We start from the raw sequence: 17,922 nt of genomic DNA on the forward strand, positions 1-17,922 counted from the left end.
TTTTATCTTCTCCCCATCTATCAAACACTTTAAGTCATTACTACCTTCAACTTTGGACCCAGGAACAGATTGTGATAGTCACATCCTAGCCTCACCATCTCTGTGACTTCCAGGGGTAAAGTAGTGAGTTTGTGGGAGCCAGCTGGGGATAGGTTGCTGATTCTCTAGGGCCCATTGATTATGAGAAAGAGATTTCACTATTTCCACTTTCTTTCCATTATATTTTATTGGATATAAAGTATATTATTACATACAGACAAAATCATTTTTGGTATGCAGTTTTATGAATTTTAAAAAATATAGAAATATTTTACCATCATTGGTATCAAGATACAAAACATTAATATCAAACCCCCAAAATGTACCTCCTTCTTCAACTCCTGGCAACCTCTGATCTGTTTTCTTTCCTATCATTTTTGCCATTTGCAGAATGTCATCTAAATAAAATCATGTGATGTGAAACTGTTTGAGTGAACTTCTTTCACTCAGCATCAAGCATTTGAGATCCATCCAGTTGTTATTCATGTTAGTAGTTCCTTTTCTTTATTGCTGAATAGTATTCCATCGCACGGACGTGCTCCAGCTTGTTTATCAGTTCTGCAGTTGAAAAACCTTGGGGTTGTTTCTAATTTTTGAAAATTATGGATGAAGCCACTGTAACAGGAATGGGGGTATTTTTTGTTTAGTTTGTTTTTGATAAATGTAAGTTTTCATTTCTCTTAGGTAAATATCTAGGAGAGAAATTGCTGGGTCATACAGTAAGTGTCTGTTTAACTTCTTAAGAAACTGTCATACTGTTTGACAAAATGGCTGTGTGATTTTTGCATTTCTGCCAGCAATTCACAAGAGTCCCAGGTGCTCTGCAAAAGTGCTAGCACTAGTGTCAGAGTTTTTTTTTCATTTCAGCTATTTTACTGGGTATCTCATTGTGGCTTTAATTTGTGTTTTCCTAATAAACTAGTGATGCTGAGCAGCTCTTCATGTGCTCCTACCCTTTGCAGTACTAGAGATGCAAAAATAAGCCCCAGTGTCTGACCTCGGGAAGTTCCAATCTTGTAATATAATGCAGATACATATATTATAAATGTGAATGTAAGGTGAGTGGTCCCGTGGAAATTCCCTGTAAGGTAAGATTATAACCTTTTAGGACAATTGGGAAAAGCCTCAGAAATGTTGTGGGGTCTTTAGAATTTAATTTTGAGAGGCAGGCTGGGATAGGAGCCATGGAGAGGGGATCCCCAGGGAGAGATAGGAATTAAACTTCGATGGTAGAGATGGAGAAGACACTGACAATACTGGAAGAAAAGGGGAGTACAAATATGTGAAGAACAAAAATGGATTAATAAAAATTGCACAGAGCAGAACAGAGATCCATGTTAGTCGGGGAGACTGCCTATAGGTTGGTAGGAGACGATGGTAAAAATATGGGTGGATCAGAAGGAAGAATGCTGAGGAGACTTAATTGAACATACAGTTGATCCAACATTATCTGCTGGGCATGAGGAGAGATAAGGCATGATTCAGGCTTGAATGAAACAGATGAGAAGTGGGCTGAGACTCTGAGTCTTTTCTGACTACATTTTCTTCCACAGTCTTGTTCTCCTGCCCTGACTTCACAGCCCAGAGCATCCTGATGGGCCACAGCCCTCAGTAAAGGATGAAACAGTTTCCCCCAGAGCTGGGATCCTTCCTTCCTCTTCTGGATCTTGTGCTTCTGCCAGCATGCCGTGCTCCATGCTGGCTGGCAGTCAATTGGACAATATGCATCCTCGTTCCCCAACCATTGACACGTGGCCATGTTTGTCTTCAGCTGGCTGCCAGCTCAGAGGACCCTGAATATGGAAAGTTTATGAGGCATCTCCCAACACCTTCTTCACTGGAACAATCATTATATGGGATCAGAACGGGATGAGGGGAGGAACCTGCCTCAGAGTGCTCAGTCCCCCATGCAGAGTGCAGCCTATTGGCTGCAAAATGGTTTTGTGGTTCACAGAATCTCACTTCCATATTGAAAAGACAAAAGTGTGATGCAGCGGAAAAAGTCCAGAGAGTGGTGGTGCAGTAACTGCTTTCACCAAGAAAAAGAGTCAGGCAGAAAAGTGAGGCATGAATGTTGCAGCTGTCAGAGGCCTAAGCTGTGGGTTCGGACCACTCAACACAACCACGAGACTGCCCCAACTCACTGCAGATGACTTCCAGTTGTTTCTGGGAACCACACTCTGTGACAGCAACGGGTAACAAGACAGAATAACTTACGGTCTCAGGAGAAAGGTACAATTTGGATTTGTAATTGATTCTGAAACATGAAGCTTTTGCACTGTCTTAGGTGTAAACACCATGTATGAGATATAACTATTACTAGCTAATAATTACTGAGTCCTTTCTATGTGTCAGTCACTCCATTAAGCATTTCATTTTCATTAAATATTTTATTTGACCTTTGAAAGAGCCATTCAAGTAAAATTTATTTCTCCATTTTAAAGATGTGAAAACTAAGCCTTAAGGAGGCCAAATAACTTGTTCATGGTCAGAGCTAGAAAGTGGCAGAACTGGCATGCACATCTAGAAGGAAAATCAATTAGAGAAAATGCATTCCTGATCTCTGCATGAGTCGTCCCCTTGTGATGGAGAACACGCTCCTCTGAGGCACTGTACGGATTTCCTCATATTGCAATAAGATTACAGTGACATTTCAGAATTAAGTCATGAATCATGTGGGGCTTGAGAATACTTTGAGCAACAATCGCTACTTTCTTTATGCCCTGACTGACTGAAAATAAATAGAAAATCAGTTATTTTTATAGACAATTAATTTTTATGCTTATATACCAATATAAACCAAGAAGCTTTAATAAATAACCAAATAAACAAACAGGCACTTCTAGAACTAACAAGGTACAATGGTAATGCATGTTTCGTATATTCTGTGTACATATATAAAGAAACATTCACAGCTTCCTTAAGTATCTAATAGCAAAACACAGCTATAAATGGGAATGGGGGAGAATGCCCTACTCACACAAGCAACAAAATTCCTTACTACTTAGGAATACATTGAAAAATGAAGGTACTTGACTCACTGATAAATCCATAAAATCTTAATGAAGGGCATACAAGTTAAAGAAATGGAAAGATGTAAAATATTATTAGAAAGAAAGGGTTAGTATTTAAAACAGAGCAAATCTCGCCAAATTACCATATATCTTTAATGCAATCTCAGCTAGTGTGTCTCCTTGATCATATTCCACTTTCTTTGTCTACATTCTCCAGATTTCCAAGATAAACCGAATCCTAAAAGTGAAGTTTAATATTCATATCTAGATCTGTATTTGTATAGATATAGATGAAATTATTATCTAGATCAAGATTTAGAACATTCCAGTACCCTTGCAGAATGTCTTTGTTCTCTTTATTAGTTAACCTATTATGGCCTCTATCACCACAGGTAAGTTTTGACTGCTTTTCAACTTCATGCAACTGTCATTATTCATATTTGCCTTTTTTCACTCAATCTTACGTAAGATGCATTTTGCTTTGCATATAGCCATAATTTATTTTCATTGCTGTGTAATATTCCATTGTTAATGTATATTCTCCACTTTGGGTTGTTTCCAGTTTGGGGCTATTATAAGAATGATTCTATACAGATGCCATTGTTGGATATGAACACAGATTTACCTCTCTGTGTGTGTGTATAGATATGTATATAATATACACATGTTATATATGTAAAACACACACATATATATGTGTATGTGTACATATTTGAAAGAGAAATTGGTTATTCATAGAGCATGAATTATAAGTAATATGTAGCTTTAACAGGTATTTCTCAAGTGTTTTTCATTGCTCCCAAAGAGTAATTATGAAACCCAGTTGTTCTACATCCTTGAAATATATTATTGTCAGCATTTTTCATTTTAGCTACTGGATGCTGCTGGCGTCTAGTCAGTAGAGGGTTGCTGCTAAACATCCCACAATGCATAGGGTAACTCCCATAACAAACAATTATCTGGTCTCAACTATTAATAGTGATGAGATTGAGAAACCACGGCCTACCCTAAATTTCTGAAGGTATTTTCTTCTAGAATCTGCATTGTTTTTCCTTAAACATTGGATTCTATGATTCATCTCAAATTAAACGTTGGAGGTAAGGGTCAAAGCTCATTGTTCCAAAGAGATATAGCATAGATCCTGCATGTTTATTAAAATGATTGTACTTTCCTCACTAAAATAATACTTTGTTTTTTCATTGCTGGGGAGACCATACATGTGTGGATTCTGTGAGGTACATGGGGGAGGGTCTGGATCTTCTATTTATTTTTCTATGTATCTATTGATACGTTTTGGCTATGTCCCCACCCAAATCTCATCTTGAATTGTAGTTCCCATAATCCCCACGTGTCGTGGGAGGGACCAGGGTGGGAAGTGATTGAATTATGGGGGTGGATTCCCCCATGCTGTTCTTGTGATAATAAATTCTCATGAGATCTGATGGTTTTATAAGTATCTGGTATTTCCCCTGCTTGCACTCATTCTTCTCTCCTGCTGCTCTGTGAAGAGGTGACCTCTGCCATGATTGTAAGTTTCCTGAGTCCTCCCCAGCCATGTGGAACTGAGTCAATTAAACCTCATTTCTTTATAAATTACCCAGTCTTGGATATTTCTTCATAGCAGTGTGAGAGTGGACTAATACATTTATCCTTTGCTAAGAGCAGAGTGTATTCATTTCTGAAACTTTACATTAAATCTTGATATATTGTCATCCAACTTTATTTTTCTTCAAGATTTCCTTAGTCCAGTGTGTGTGTACACACACACACAGACATAGATGCACTAAAATCACTTTGTCAATTTCCAAAAAGAAAAAAACTGAACTTTTTAATGAAATTGCATTGAGCCTATAGATCAATTTGAAGAGAATGGACATCTTAACAATATTAAGCCCTTCAATTTAAGAGCATAGGTCTTTTCTAGCTTCATTGAACAATGTTGTATAGTTTTCTAAGTACAGATGTTGCATATATCTTTTGTTAGATTTAGACAGCAATATGTCTGGATTTGGTGCTATTGAAATAATATTTTTAAAATTTAATATTCTACTTGCATGTTCTAGCTTATGAAAACAAAGTTTATTTTGTATATGCACCATATATCCAATGAACTTGCTAAATTCACTTCTTACTTCCATTATTTTTTTGAGTCTCATTTTTCTATATATACAGACATGTTTTCTATGAATAATCATGATTTTTTCCCCCACATTCACAGATTGTATTTATTTTACTTGCTTTATTCCACTGGCTAGAACATGCAATGTTGAGTTGAAGTAATGATGATGGATATTCTTACTTTGTTTCTTATCTCAGAAGTAAACAATTAATATTTTATCACTAACCATAGACTTTTTTCCAAGGTACCTCTCAGCAAATTGAATTAGGCTGTCCATGCAACAGCAGCACAAGAGAAGCAGGAGTCATGGCAGGACAAACATTTAGAAAGTTTTTTATTTTTTGCTTTCTGACTGAGTATTGGTTGAAAGTAGTGCAGCCAAAACTGTAAGCAAAGGAGGCATTCTGCTTCCCAAAAAAGTCTCAAGGAAAAGTGTTGCAAGCAACAGTAGTGGTAGTTAGGTCTGGCTGTAAAGGAAAGGGTGGAGAGATACAACCAATTAGCATGAAAATTGGAGATAAAATTTGTCTCCCAGAATATGGAGGTAACAAAGTAGTTATAGATAACAAGGATTATTCTTATTTAGAGATGATGACATTCTTGGAAGGAATGCAGACAGAAATACATCACTACTGAAATGGTGTCAACATCAAGATGCCCATTTCACTGAAGTTCTGAAATCTTCTATCGTAAATAATTCCCATCTCTCTCTTTTTAAATAAGCTAATGATATCTAAAAAAGTGAGTTAGTATCCTTCTTTTTCTGGTTTGGCATTAAATTCAATATGCTATCATCTCGTTTAGATTTTTATGTCTATATTCATGAACAATGTTGACCCTTATTTATTTGATTTTTGTAATATTCTTTACAAGTTTTGGTATCAATGTTATGGTTATTTTCTAAATTGAGTGGCTGAGTAATATTATTTTTCTGTTCTCTGTTGTTTTTGCATGTTGTATATGTTGTGTGTTAATATTATTTCTTCTTTGAACAGTTTTTTAAAAATGCCTAGTGAAGTCATCTGGACATGGAGATTTTTTAAGGAAAAGTTTTAAATTATAGATTCAGTTTATTTTAATGGATATAGGGTTATGTCAATTTGCTACTTTTTTATCCCATGTCATTAATGATAGTTCCTTTTTTCCAAAATTTTTTCTTTTCTTTTAAAGTTGCAAATTTATTGGCATATGCTGATTTCTAATATAGTGTTATGATTCTTCTGATGACTGGATCTGTAGGAATCTTGATGTTGATATTTTATTTCCTCACACTGTAACAAAAAGCTTTTCTCATTTTTTATCTTGTTCATTTGCTTACTGTATTAGTCTGTTTTCATGCTGCTATTAAAGACATACTCAAGACTGGGTAATTTATTAAGAAAAGAGGTTCAATCGACTCACAGTTAGGCATAGCTGGGGAGGCCTCAGGAAACTTAAAATCATGGTGGAAGGGGAAGTAAACACGTTCTCCTTCACATGGCGGCAGCAAGGAGAAGTTCTGAGCAAAAGAGGGAAAAGGCCCTTATAACACCATCAGATCTTGTGAGAACTCACTCACTATCATAAGAACAGCATGAGGGTAACTGCCTTTATGATTAAATTGCCTCCCATCGGGTCCCTCCCACGATACATGGGGATTATGAGAACTTCAGTTCAAGATAAGATTTGGGTGGGGACACAGCCAAACCATATCACTTACTCTTTCATTTATATCTTCTTTCAGTTTTCTACTTTCTGTGGGTTTAATTTGCTATGTATTTTCCCTAAATACCCTATGGTGAAACTGAGATTTTTTATCTTTAACCTTTTTTCTTTTTTAATACATGCATTTTGAGCAATAATTTTCTCTATGAGAATTGCTATGAATGTATCCTATGGTTTTGATATATTATTTTGGAGTGTACTTTAAAATATTTTATAATTTTAATTGTAATTTATTTCTTGGCCCAAGGACTATCTAGAGATGTGTTGCTTAGTTGCAAAATATTAGGGGATTTTCTAGTGACCTTTCTGTTATTGGTCTGTAACTTGATTCCACTGTTGACGGAGGATATGCTCTATGATTTTAGTCCTTTGAAATTTGTTAAGACTTACTTTATAGACAAGAATATTATCTGTTTTGTTAAATATTATACGTGCAGTTGATAAGAATGCCTTTTTGTAGTTGCTACAGGTAGCGTTCTACAAATGACTGTTAGGTCAGGTTGGTTAATCTGGCGTTCAACTTTCTATGTCCTTAGTATTATTTTTGTCTGCTTGAATCATTAGCTACTGAGAAAAGTGTATTAAAGTTTACAACTATGATTATCAATTTGTCCATATCGTCATTTAATAATGTCAACTTTTGCCCATATATTTTGAGGTCATAGTATAAGATGAATACAAATTTAGGATTTCTATAATTTCTTGGTGCATGTCTCTATTATTGTTATCAATAAATAGACCCTTAAAGCCCCTTTAGTTGCATTTGCTCACTAACTTGATACTGTGTATTTAAAAATAAAATATTCATATATAATGGATAAAAAGATATCTCACTGTGGTTTTAATTTGCACGTGCTTTATTCGTTGTGAAATTTATGATCTTTTTATGTCCTTATTGGCTTTTGCCACTTTTCTACTAGTTTATTTATATTTTTAATTTTGGATTTGCAAGAATGCTTTATATATTTTAGACGCTAAAACATTGTAGGTTATTCCGATTGGCCAAGTTCCTTGTCCAGCCTGTGGCTTGTCATTTATTTTCATGCTATTAATTATATAGTCCATTTCAATTTTAATATATCAAATGTTTTTATTATGTATTTTTACGAAAATCTGACATAAATATCTTCCACGTATTTTGTTAAATTTATTTTTAAATACTTTATGTTCCTTGTTGCTATTAAAAGTGATATTCTTGAAAATTAATTATTCTAAATATCTGTGCCCAGCTAGATGTATATATTAATAAAATATTTAGTTACCTTGATATACTCTGCATCCCTCAGAGTTCAGCTAGGAATGCATAAGCTACTCGAGGTTTTTAAGCAAAAATGATTTTACAGAAAGGTTGGTTACCATACAATCCCACTGGAAAAGCAAAATATGTAAAATCAGAATGAGGGCAACACTTATGTTCAGCTTCAGATCCTGAAGAATTGGAAGAGCTTGCTTGGCCAAATATTAAAAGATACAATAATGTCTCTGTAATGAAAATAGTTTGTATTAGCATAAAAGTAAAATGGATCAGAGAAACAGAATACAGTGCCCAGAATCTGATTCTAAAATACATATGACAACTAAATAAATTAAATAAATGGTATTTCAATTTAGTGGAAATTTAATAAGTGATGCCAGCACAACTGGTTTTCTATCAAAAACAGAGATAGACATCTACTTCATGTCATATTTTAAAATACTATAACTGTAATAAAAACATATTTTTAAAAATTATAACCCTGTAACACGTCAGGAGAAATGTTAAAACCAAAGGGTGGTGAAATCTTTATAACTAAAACAATAAACCCCCAAAGTGTTATGGAAAAAGCAGATACTTGGATACATGAAAATTAAAGTTTTGCTTATTTAAATATTTTTAAAATCATTACTGAAACACAGGATACATACTACACATACTAGATTAAAGGTCACAATATATTTTAAATAATATTATTGATAACTATTATCAATTATAATATTGTTATTAATAATCAATATTTTACATCATAATGCTGTTATCTATGATATTATTGATAACAAACTGACAAGAAAAACACATACACACCACCCGGAGGAAATGGGAAAAATGTACAATTAGAGAATTCCTACAATTACAATCATAAAAGACCAATGGAAGCAAAAGAATGGGCATGCAACCTTTCTGTTGGAAAAATGCAAATAAAAGTAATGTCAAGGTAGTCTTTCATACCTATCAGATGAGAAAAAAAATGGTTATTGCTGATAAGGATGTAGATAGCATGGGGCTAAGACATTGCTGCTCCATATTAGTTAGTAGTGAACCATTTTTGGAAAGCAATTTGAAAGGATTATTAAAAGTTAAAAATATACACATTCTTCAACTCATTGATCTCACTCCTCAGAACCAAATTTATATAAATAAAAATAGCAAAATATAAAATACATACATGGAAATATTTATTGCAGGATTTTTGACGGTAACAAAAACTAGAATGGAAAAGGGAGTACTATTCAGAAATTATATAGATTGGATAGATTATGGTCCATTCATATCAGGGAATATGATTTACTACTAACAGACTACATTTGGTTCAGACCAAACTACTTGGAAAGATCGCCGCAGTCTATGGTGAAAGGAGAAAAACAAGATATAGAGAAGCATTATGATTGCGATCATTGTTTAAAACAAAATAATGATGACAATTTTGCTGTCTATATCCATGTTATCACCTAAGTCTGTATCAACAGTTAAAGCTACAGTCACAGTGACTTAATCATGAATAAGCTATGAAAGAGTAGCAGTATGTGGCCAATCTTAGTTACCTGAGGCAGAAGAGGGAAAGCAGAAGACAAATATCAAACACTGAAAAACAGAAAATACGGCCTTTAAATATGTACAATAAGAAACAAAATAATATTTGTATATACATATATACTCATATATAAAGACGTGTGTGAACAGATGATCTGTAACATATTGATTTTGGTTTTCTTCATACAGCAGAATTTCAAGGGACAATTACATTTATTTTTAAATATTTCATCTTGATTTTTATAATAAAAATATATTAAGTACATAATCATAAGAAGCTATAAAGATAGGTTCACTGTTATAAAACAATGAAGAAAGGAAATGATTTTGTTTCTTCCAGTTACCTACTTAAGCCTTCTTGGCTACCTCAATATGAACCAAAAATAAGTAATCCCAGGTACCATGAAGAGAAGTCCCATAAATAGCTAGATTTTGACATGACTTACATTCTCAATTTCTTTAATTTTCTGTGAATCTTAGCTCTTTAGAAAGGGCTTTCCTGACCACTTCATCCATTTTTCCCCATCACAAATCATTTCCTAACACTTTACTTAGACTTTACGCAACTGTTTTTGTAAACTGTTCATTGTTTCTTATACCTTGTATACTTGAAATCAAGGTTTTTTAAAAATCTATTTTAAGGCTTCCTTTTTTAACAATAATTTTTAAAATGCAGTTCAGGCTACATATTTGCCTCAGAAAATATATTAATTAACCCTGAAAATATTTCTTCTGGAACTGTATTTTTTCCCATGAAAATACATAGATTTGGCTGTGACCCATAGGTTTTTTATGAGGGTTTATTTTTCCCATTCATGCTTTAAATATAATTTGTGACTTATATTGTCACCTCTTTAAACAGGTATTGTTAGAAAAACATTTTTAAATAGAAATGAGCTAGTTATGTTTTTCAGGCATAGACATCATTTGCTATTGATTTTAATCTTGGGGGAGAGAAAGCTTTGATCAAAAGTGAAGGCCTATAAAATATCTCCTTTGGATAGATGTTAAAATTTTTGTATCTAAGTATATTAGTGTTGTCTTACAGTGTTTCAAGGACATTAAAAGAATATATAATCATATTTTAAGATAGTACATTGCATATGTCTATTAAATTGTGTTTATTGATTATATTATTTAAATATTATATTTGTGTCCACATTGATTTTATATTCTCAAATAGCTGCACTGAAATTTTCCAATGAAATTTTATTTTAACAAGTTACCATAGCATTCAACGTCTAACTCAATTCTTACATTTTTCTGCAGTGTTATTGGCTATGTAAAGATGTACATCATTTGTAAGTCTCTTTTATGGACTGTCAAATTTTATTATTACATAATATTCCTCTTTATCTTGTTTAGTTCACATGATGTCGATTTCCCTTTGTTCTGATATTAATATTTTCTGATGCAACATTAGATTTTTATTTGTCTAATAGTAAACAATAATGAAATTTTTCTTCATTCACTGTTGGTAATCTCCTGGTAATTTAGAAGCTCTATTACATTTTTAGTCCCATAGTAACTTCCATTTCTTAATTGTCACAATTAAACCTGCATTTGTCCCACTGATACTTTACATATCCACTCCCCCCGTCCCACTGAAATAAATGTTTAGAATGCCTTCACTTTTTACCTCAATATGAGATCTTAGAAGTTGCAGTAAACCCTGTCAAACCTGAATTTGGAGATAATGCAATTAGTAAGTGGCTCCTCACCTCTACGCAGCTTCAGTTTCTCAAACAGGGTTAGGTGAAAGCTCTTATTCTTCATAGGAAGTGGCTTGTGGGCCGGGCGCGGTGGCTCACGCCTGTAATCCCAGCACTTTGAGAGGCAGAGGCAGGCGGATCACAAGGTCAGGAGATCGAGACCACAGTGAAACCCCGTCTCTACTAAAAATACAAAAAAATTAGCCGGGCGTGGTGGCGGGCACCTGTAGTCCCAGCTACTCAGGAGGCTGAGGCAGGAGAATGGTGTGAACCCGGGAGGCGGAGCTTGCAGTGAGCCGAGATCACGCCACTGCACTCCAGCCTGGGCGACAGAGTAAGACTCCGTCTCAAAAAAAAAAAAAAAAAAGTGGCTTGTGGTTAGGATTTGACCACCTTGTGATCCTTTGGGACTTTTCAGTTCAAGTATCTTTCAGTTGTGTACTTTTGTGTACTTTATACTATCCTTTGTGATTTTAGACAGTACAGATCTCCTAAAAATAATGTATTATATGTTTTAGTAAATGAATAACAACATGAACCCACATTTAACAATTGAATTATTTGGATCTCACGTATCTCACTGTGGTGGCATATTATCACATGTTAATTTTTTTGTTTTTATTATTCACTCCTTCTTCCACACCTGCCACTTAATTTTGTTGAAAAAGTTGTGGTTTTTTTGTTAGTTTTTGTTTTCTTTGTGGGGGGCAGTCTATTGAAAGGATTTCTCTTTCTACATGTTTTCTCTTCTAAAAAGACTCACTTTGTGCTTATAAGTTCATGGTAACATTATCATCATTCAGTTACATATGATATGTGTATAAGCATAGAAATTGTGGCCATCTATTCTTTTATCCATCTTTTATTCATTGTTGTTATTTCCTGTTTTATATCTTCCAATATATTGAGGTATCTAGTCTTATTGCATTGAAATTTATTTAGACTTCACAGATACTTCTCCAAATAATAAACATGGATTATATTCACTGAGACTATTCTCACCTTACTGTTTTTTCAGCAATAGGTGTATAATATTTTATGCATGTGTAGAATTTGACATTGCAGACCTTTCCTCTCAAAAGTCTATAGGTGTTGCAGAATAGTGTCCCTGTATTTGAGGCAAATCTGAGGCTAAACAGATTAACTCTGATATTAACAGTTTTTTATAACTGGATTAACAGCTTTTTATAACTGGAAGCTTTAAGCATTTGTATGTAACTTAGGATTTTGGAACTTCAAAAGTTCACATTTTTTCCAGTAATTTTTTGATACCTAGCAAGAAACCCAAAGCTGTATATTTATCTTTCTGTAACTCAATTACATTGTCTTATCGTTCTTTTTAAAATATATTTTTCCTTCATCTTTCCTTTTTTCTTCCTGTTAATTCAATGAGTCCAATTAGATCTCCTGGTATTGTCTTCAAAACTCTTATCTTTCCTTTTGAATCTCTAACTATGTGTTTCTACTTTCTTTTATGACACATTTCATCAACTTTATCTCTTAAATCATCAATTCAAATCTTGGCAAGGTTATACTTTTTAGTAATTTATGTATTGATTACTGAAACCACAAAATCACTAACTGCTGAAGTTATTTTCCCCAAATTTTATCTCCTTGAAAGTAGAAGTTCTCCTCTTTGAACTAAGGTCCCCCTTCCCCAAGACTATGATGAAAACTGACCCCTCATACAAGGAAAACCCTGAGGGACTCACCCACACAGTGGGACAGACAGACACAGATACATCTGAACCACAGAAGACAATACAGCTTAAGCAGAAACCTGAACTCCTGCTATCCCTGAATTTTTCTTAAAAATAAAATTAATATATTTTGGCCGGGTGCAGTAGCTCACTCCTGTAATCCCAGGACTTTGGGAGGCCCAGGCTGGTGGATCCCTTGAGGTCAGGAGTTTGAGACCAGCCTGACCAACATGGTGAAACCCCGTCTCTACTAAAAATACAAAAAATAGCTGGGCGTGGTGGTGCACACCTGTAATTCCAGTTGCTTGGGAGGCTGAGGTGGGAGGATGGCTTGAACTCATGAAGCGGAGGTTGCAGTGAGCCAAGACTGTGCCACTTTACTTCAGTCTGGGTGACAGAGTGAGATTCCATCTCAAAAACTAAAAATAAATATATTTTTACAATGATATTTAACCCAAGATATATGTAAAATGGAAGAATTCATTTTAACCCCTACCACCTCTGTCCTCCAGTTTTGGAAAGTGGTTTATCAATACTGCATTAATAGAAATAAAGATATTATATAGTAATTCAAGATGGATAAGGAGACAAATCCTCTTCAAACATCATGAAATTAGGAGATATGCTAGCAGAAGTTGTAATTTCCACATTGTGAAAGTTCTAGTTGTATTGTAGATACTTCATCCAGAGATCAGGCCAAAAAGAGGGCCATTTTCCTCTCTCTCCCACAGTCTCAGCATCTGATAACCCCCGCACACTTCTGCCCTTTATGAGGGTTAGGAACTAGACACAGAAGTAACTGACGATCTGTGAAAGACGACACAACATGCGGAGGTGGGGCCTTGCCTGTCAGAGGGCAGAATGGAAGATTAGAGAGAGATGATTAGAAATATTAAAGAGAAGAACTTGGAAAAGGTCTGGGCGGGGGTGGAGGGATTTCTCTATGGTGCCCATGGAAGGTGGTATGCAGACCCTGTGCTCATGACAAGAGCTTAGAGAGAAGTTGCATGGATTAGACTCTCAGCTGCAATCTTAACCTCTTTCAAATTCTGCAAGGATTGGATGATTTTGATACCAAAATTCAAGTACTGACTAAACTTTCTCCAAGATTTCAGCAAGACATTTCTTTCTTTTTTTTTTTCTTTTTAACTTCACAATAAAGAACCGTTTCCTGATTTATATAAAAATACTTGCTAAATGAAATTATATCAAAACTAAAAGCTATTCCATAAAAGGAAAAACATAATAACTGTACAGTGGAGAAACCTGGCAGACAGTATGTTAACCAAGTGATAAAGGTTAACATCATCAGTGATATCATGTGGATATCATGTAACCTTGTGGTAGTCTATCCAAAAATTCAAAACCCCAGTCAAACCATAAGGAAAATCAAACAAACCCAAATTGAGGGGTATTCTATAAAACATCTTGCCATTATTCCTCAAAATGGTCAAGATTATGCAAAACAAAGTAAGACTAAATAACTGTCACTAACCAGAGTAGTCTATGGAGATACAGTGACAAAATGCAGTGTGGTAGCCTGGATTTGATCCCAAAACAAAACAAAACAATGGGAAAGCTAGTGAAATTAAAATAAAGTTAAATCAAATCTAGAATTACAGTAAAGTACCAGTATTGGTTTCTTAGTTTTGACAAATAAACCATGTTAATATATGATGGTAATATTAGGGGAAACTGAGTTAGCAATATATGGAACTCTCTGTACTCACTTAGCTAATTATTTTGTAAGTCAAAGTTAATTCCAAAGGAAAGTTTATTGAAAAATATTTCCATAACCTAAAGAGTGCAATTTACCTCTCCTCAGTTCTAAGTTAGATGCACTTTATTTATCCTTTAGATCCAGTTACCTAGAAAAGCAAGTATACTGCAAATATGGTACTGATATTCACACATATTTTATTGAGTACTTACTATATACCAACAGTATGATGGTTCAACTCTAGTATGTTGTTATTCACAGGATAAGGCACACCCATTGTCACTGTTGGGAAAGCAGAGCCTATTTCTAGAGCCTATTTCTCTCTCTCTCTCTCTCTCTGTTGATTTCTTCTCCTCTATGTCTAGAGTCATATAGAAAATTTAATCAATATATTGAGGACATTGTGGGTTATATAATTATGAATTTGGTTTTTGTTTTTGTTTTTGCAGCTTTTTGAATGCCTTCAGTGGCCCTCGCTGGGGGTAATGCAGTGAGTTTGCTACTAATACTTCAAGTAACCATAAACAGTCTCCGAAATGGTTTGTCTGTGCAAAGACAGTTGTTCAAAGGACATGGGACACAACTGGATGTTCACCTTCATCACTGCTCTCAGTCAAGTCCAAACCGGATGCTGGGTAGAACAATGAAAGGCAGATAGCATCAGTTTCTTCGCCAACAAAAAGTGCAAGAAATAGTATTTCCCCTTCCCCTGAAAACTTGATGGGAATTCAAGAATCAAGAATGCTAATGGAGTGAGAGGAGAGGGTATTTGGGAAAGGAAAAAGGGGAAAAGGCTGAAGCTGAGCCAAGGGTCTTGCTCTCTCTTGCCTTCTTCCTCTGCAGGGACACATGGAGGGGAAGGAAGTGGGTCATTAGCAAGCGTGTGTTCATTCCTGATGAATTTGAGATAATTCCAATCAGCCATGGTCCCATCATTGTTGGATGGGCTATTGGAAGTAGAGTGTGTCCTCTCTGGTTTGGAAGTTAGAGGAATGGGTTTGGGCTACAGCCAGATTCCCTTTGGCTATCAGTGCGCTCTGCCTTAGAATGCAGCATGAGAGAAAGTAGAATTTTCCCTATTCCATCAAGTTTCCCAGAGTTGGACAGACATTCAACTCTTTGCAACTGGGTATTTACAAATTATTGAAGAAGCTTAGGGTCAATTTAAACATCTTTGACCAAATAACATCTTGTTTCCCCAGAAAGAAGCATGGTGATGCCTAACTTCTCCTTAAGTGTGTTTTTAATTGAAAGCTTCCTTGGCTGGATGACAGAATAACTAAATTCTAAAACTTTTCACCAAGTAGGTGCTCAGAAAAAAAATATAAATGTTTATGGTCGTAAAATGTACTTAAAAGTACAATACAACTTGTTGATTGTGAGACTGATTTTTAACATCTACTGAGTGGCACACAGCAAGAGGCATGACACAGGTGGATGATTGCACTTAGAAGTGAAAGATAGCATAGATAAATTTCTAAAATTCAAATGACATGAAAAGGGGCATCTGTGAGTCATTAGCTAAATAAAAAGCATAAGGCAAATACTAATATAAGTCATACCGTAATTAAAACTAAGTTCTACCTTGCTATTTCCATGTATTACACATATACTTACATGACACGTGGATCAACATAAGACAAAACTGAGACATGCTAATGGGTGCTGATAACCTAATTCTTGCAGTATATGCCAGCAGCCACAGTGGTATGCGCTAAAGGGCATATCTCAAAAGAAGAGAACTTCATCATTTAATGAGGCAGAATTTATGTACGTATTGACAAATAAACATACTTGGTGTCTTGAACGCTTTGCTGTTTAGTATTTTATTATAGAAAAGATGTGTTTTCTGGAAATTTGTTTCTGGAGTTCACTCTCTAGAACACAGGGCTTCTTCTACATTCAACTACATTCTACATTCTACTACATTCCTTTGAAGCATGCCCAAAATTACATTTCCATCTAGAAAATAAACAACCAAAAATCCCCTCAGTGGAATGGTTTGGGTCTTTGTCTTTTCTATGCCAACAACTTTTTAATGGTTATATAAAAACTCAGGAGTTGTACAAATATGAAGAGACAGTCCTGAGGGAAGACCCAATAGCAGAACCAAGAACCAGAGAGAAGAAGCAGAGAGAACAAAGGGACCAGGTAAAATTTCTCTTCCAATCTCCTGTGAAAGCAATCCATGCCTGAGAAACAGGCTCATCAAATGGGCTCAAGAGCAAACCTCTACATTTTACCAGTTCCCAGGAATCAAAGAAAATCTCTTAAATGTAGAAAGTTGAGAACATTTCTGATTAAACTTCTAGAAGACACACAGAATTTGTGAAATCAAAGTAAGCATACACTAAGTGAAGCAATCTAAAATCAGGAAAGATAGATAAGGGAAGAAATTAAAAGACACATTATTGCTTCAATTTTTGCATTAAGGATTCATGGTAAAAGTGGTAAATGGCACATTTTATGCAAACAACTATGTGTATCAGAAGAAAAAAGATCATAGTAATTCAGAAACATTTAACAATAAAGGAAATGAAACTTAGAAGCAAACAAATAATGATGAACCTAGGGGAATATGGACCATATATACATAATAGAATATATATATGCCGCGTGTGTGTGTTTGTGTTATGTGAAATATATACATACTTTATATACTAAGTATACAATAAAAATATTTGTATATAAAGTATAAAACTATATATTTGTATATAAACATACATATCTATGTAAAAATATATCTATCTATCTATATATACAGACACATAAAAGAGGTGTCTCAGAGAAACCTCTTTTCTGGTAAAAAAAAAAAAAAAACACACACACACACACACCAGAAGTAATTAAAGGAGTAATAGAAGGAAACATTATTGAGTAAAAGAAAAAAAAAATCTGAGAACTAAAATAATTTATTGATCCTAGGCAAAATTAATTTTAAAAACACAGAATTACAACCTGAGATTTATTCAAGTAATATGGTGGCACTTCAAATATAAAGCCAAAACATTTTAGATAGAAATGGAAACAAAAATTGGGTTGACTAAAATACATCCCAAATCATCTTAGCTTCATATATTGCTATATGCCACACACATGTCTGAGAAAGAAAGAAAGAAAGAAAGA

At 34.6% G+C, this 17,922-nt stretch overlaps 1 pseudogene; it reads left to right on the forward strand.

The window, feature by feature from the left end:
* Positions 1-5,478: 5,478 nt before the first annotated feature.
* The window catches only part of LOC105535805, a 145,327-nt pseudogene continuing 132,883 nt past the window's right edge, over positions 5,479-17,922 (forward strand).

Source organism: Mandrillus leucophaeus, unplaced genomic scaffold (genome assembly GCF_000951045.1).
Source record: "Mandrillus leucophaeus isolate KB7577 unplaced genomic scaffold, Mleu.le_1.0 Scaffold150, whole genome shotgun sequence".
In the NCBI taxonomy this organism is placed as follows: Eukaryota; Metazoa; Chordata; class Mammalia; order Primates; family Cercopithecidae; genus Mandrillus; species Mandrillus leucophaeus.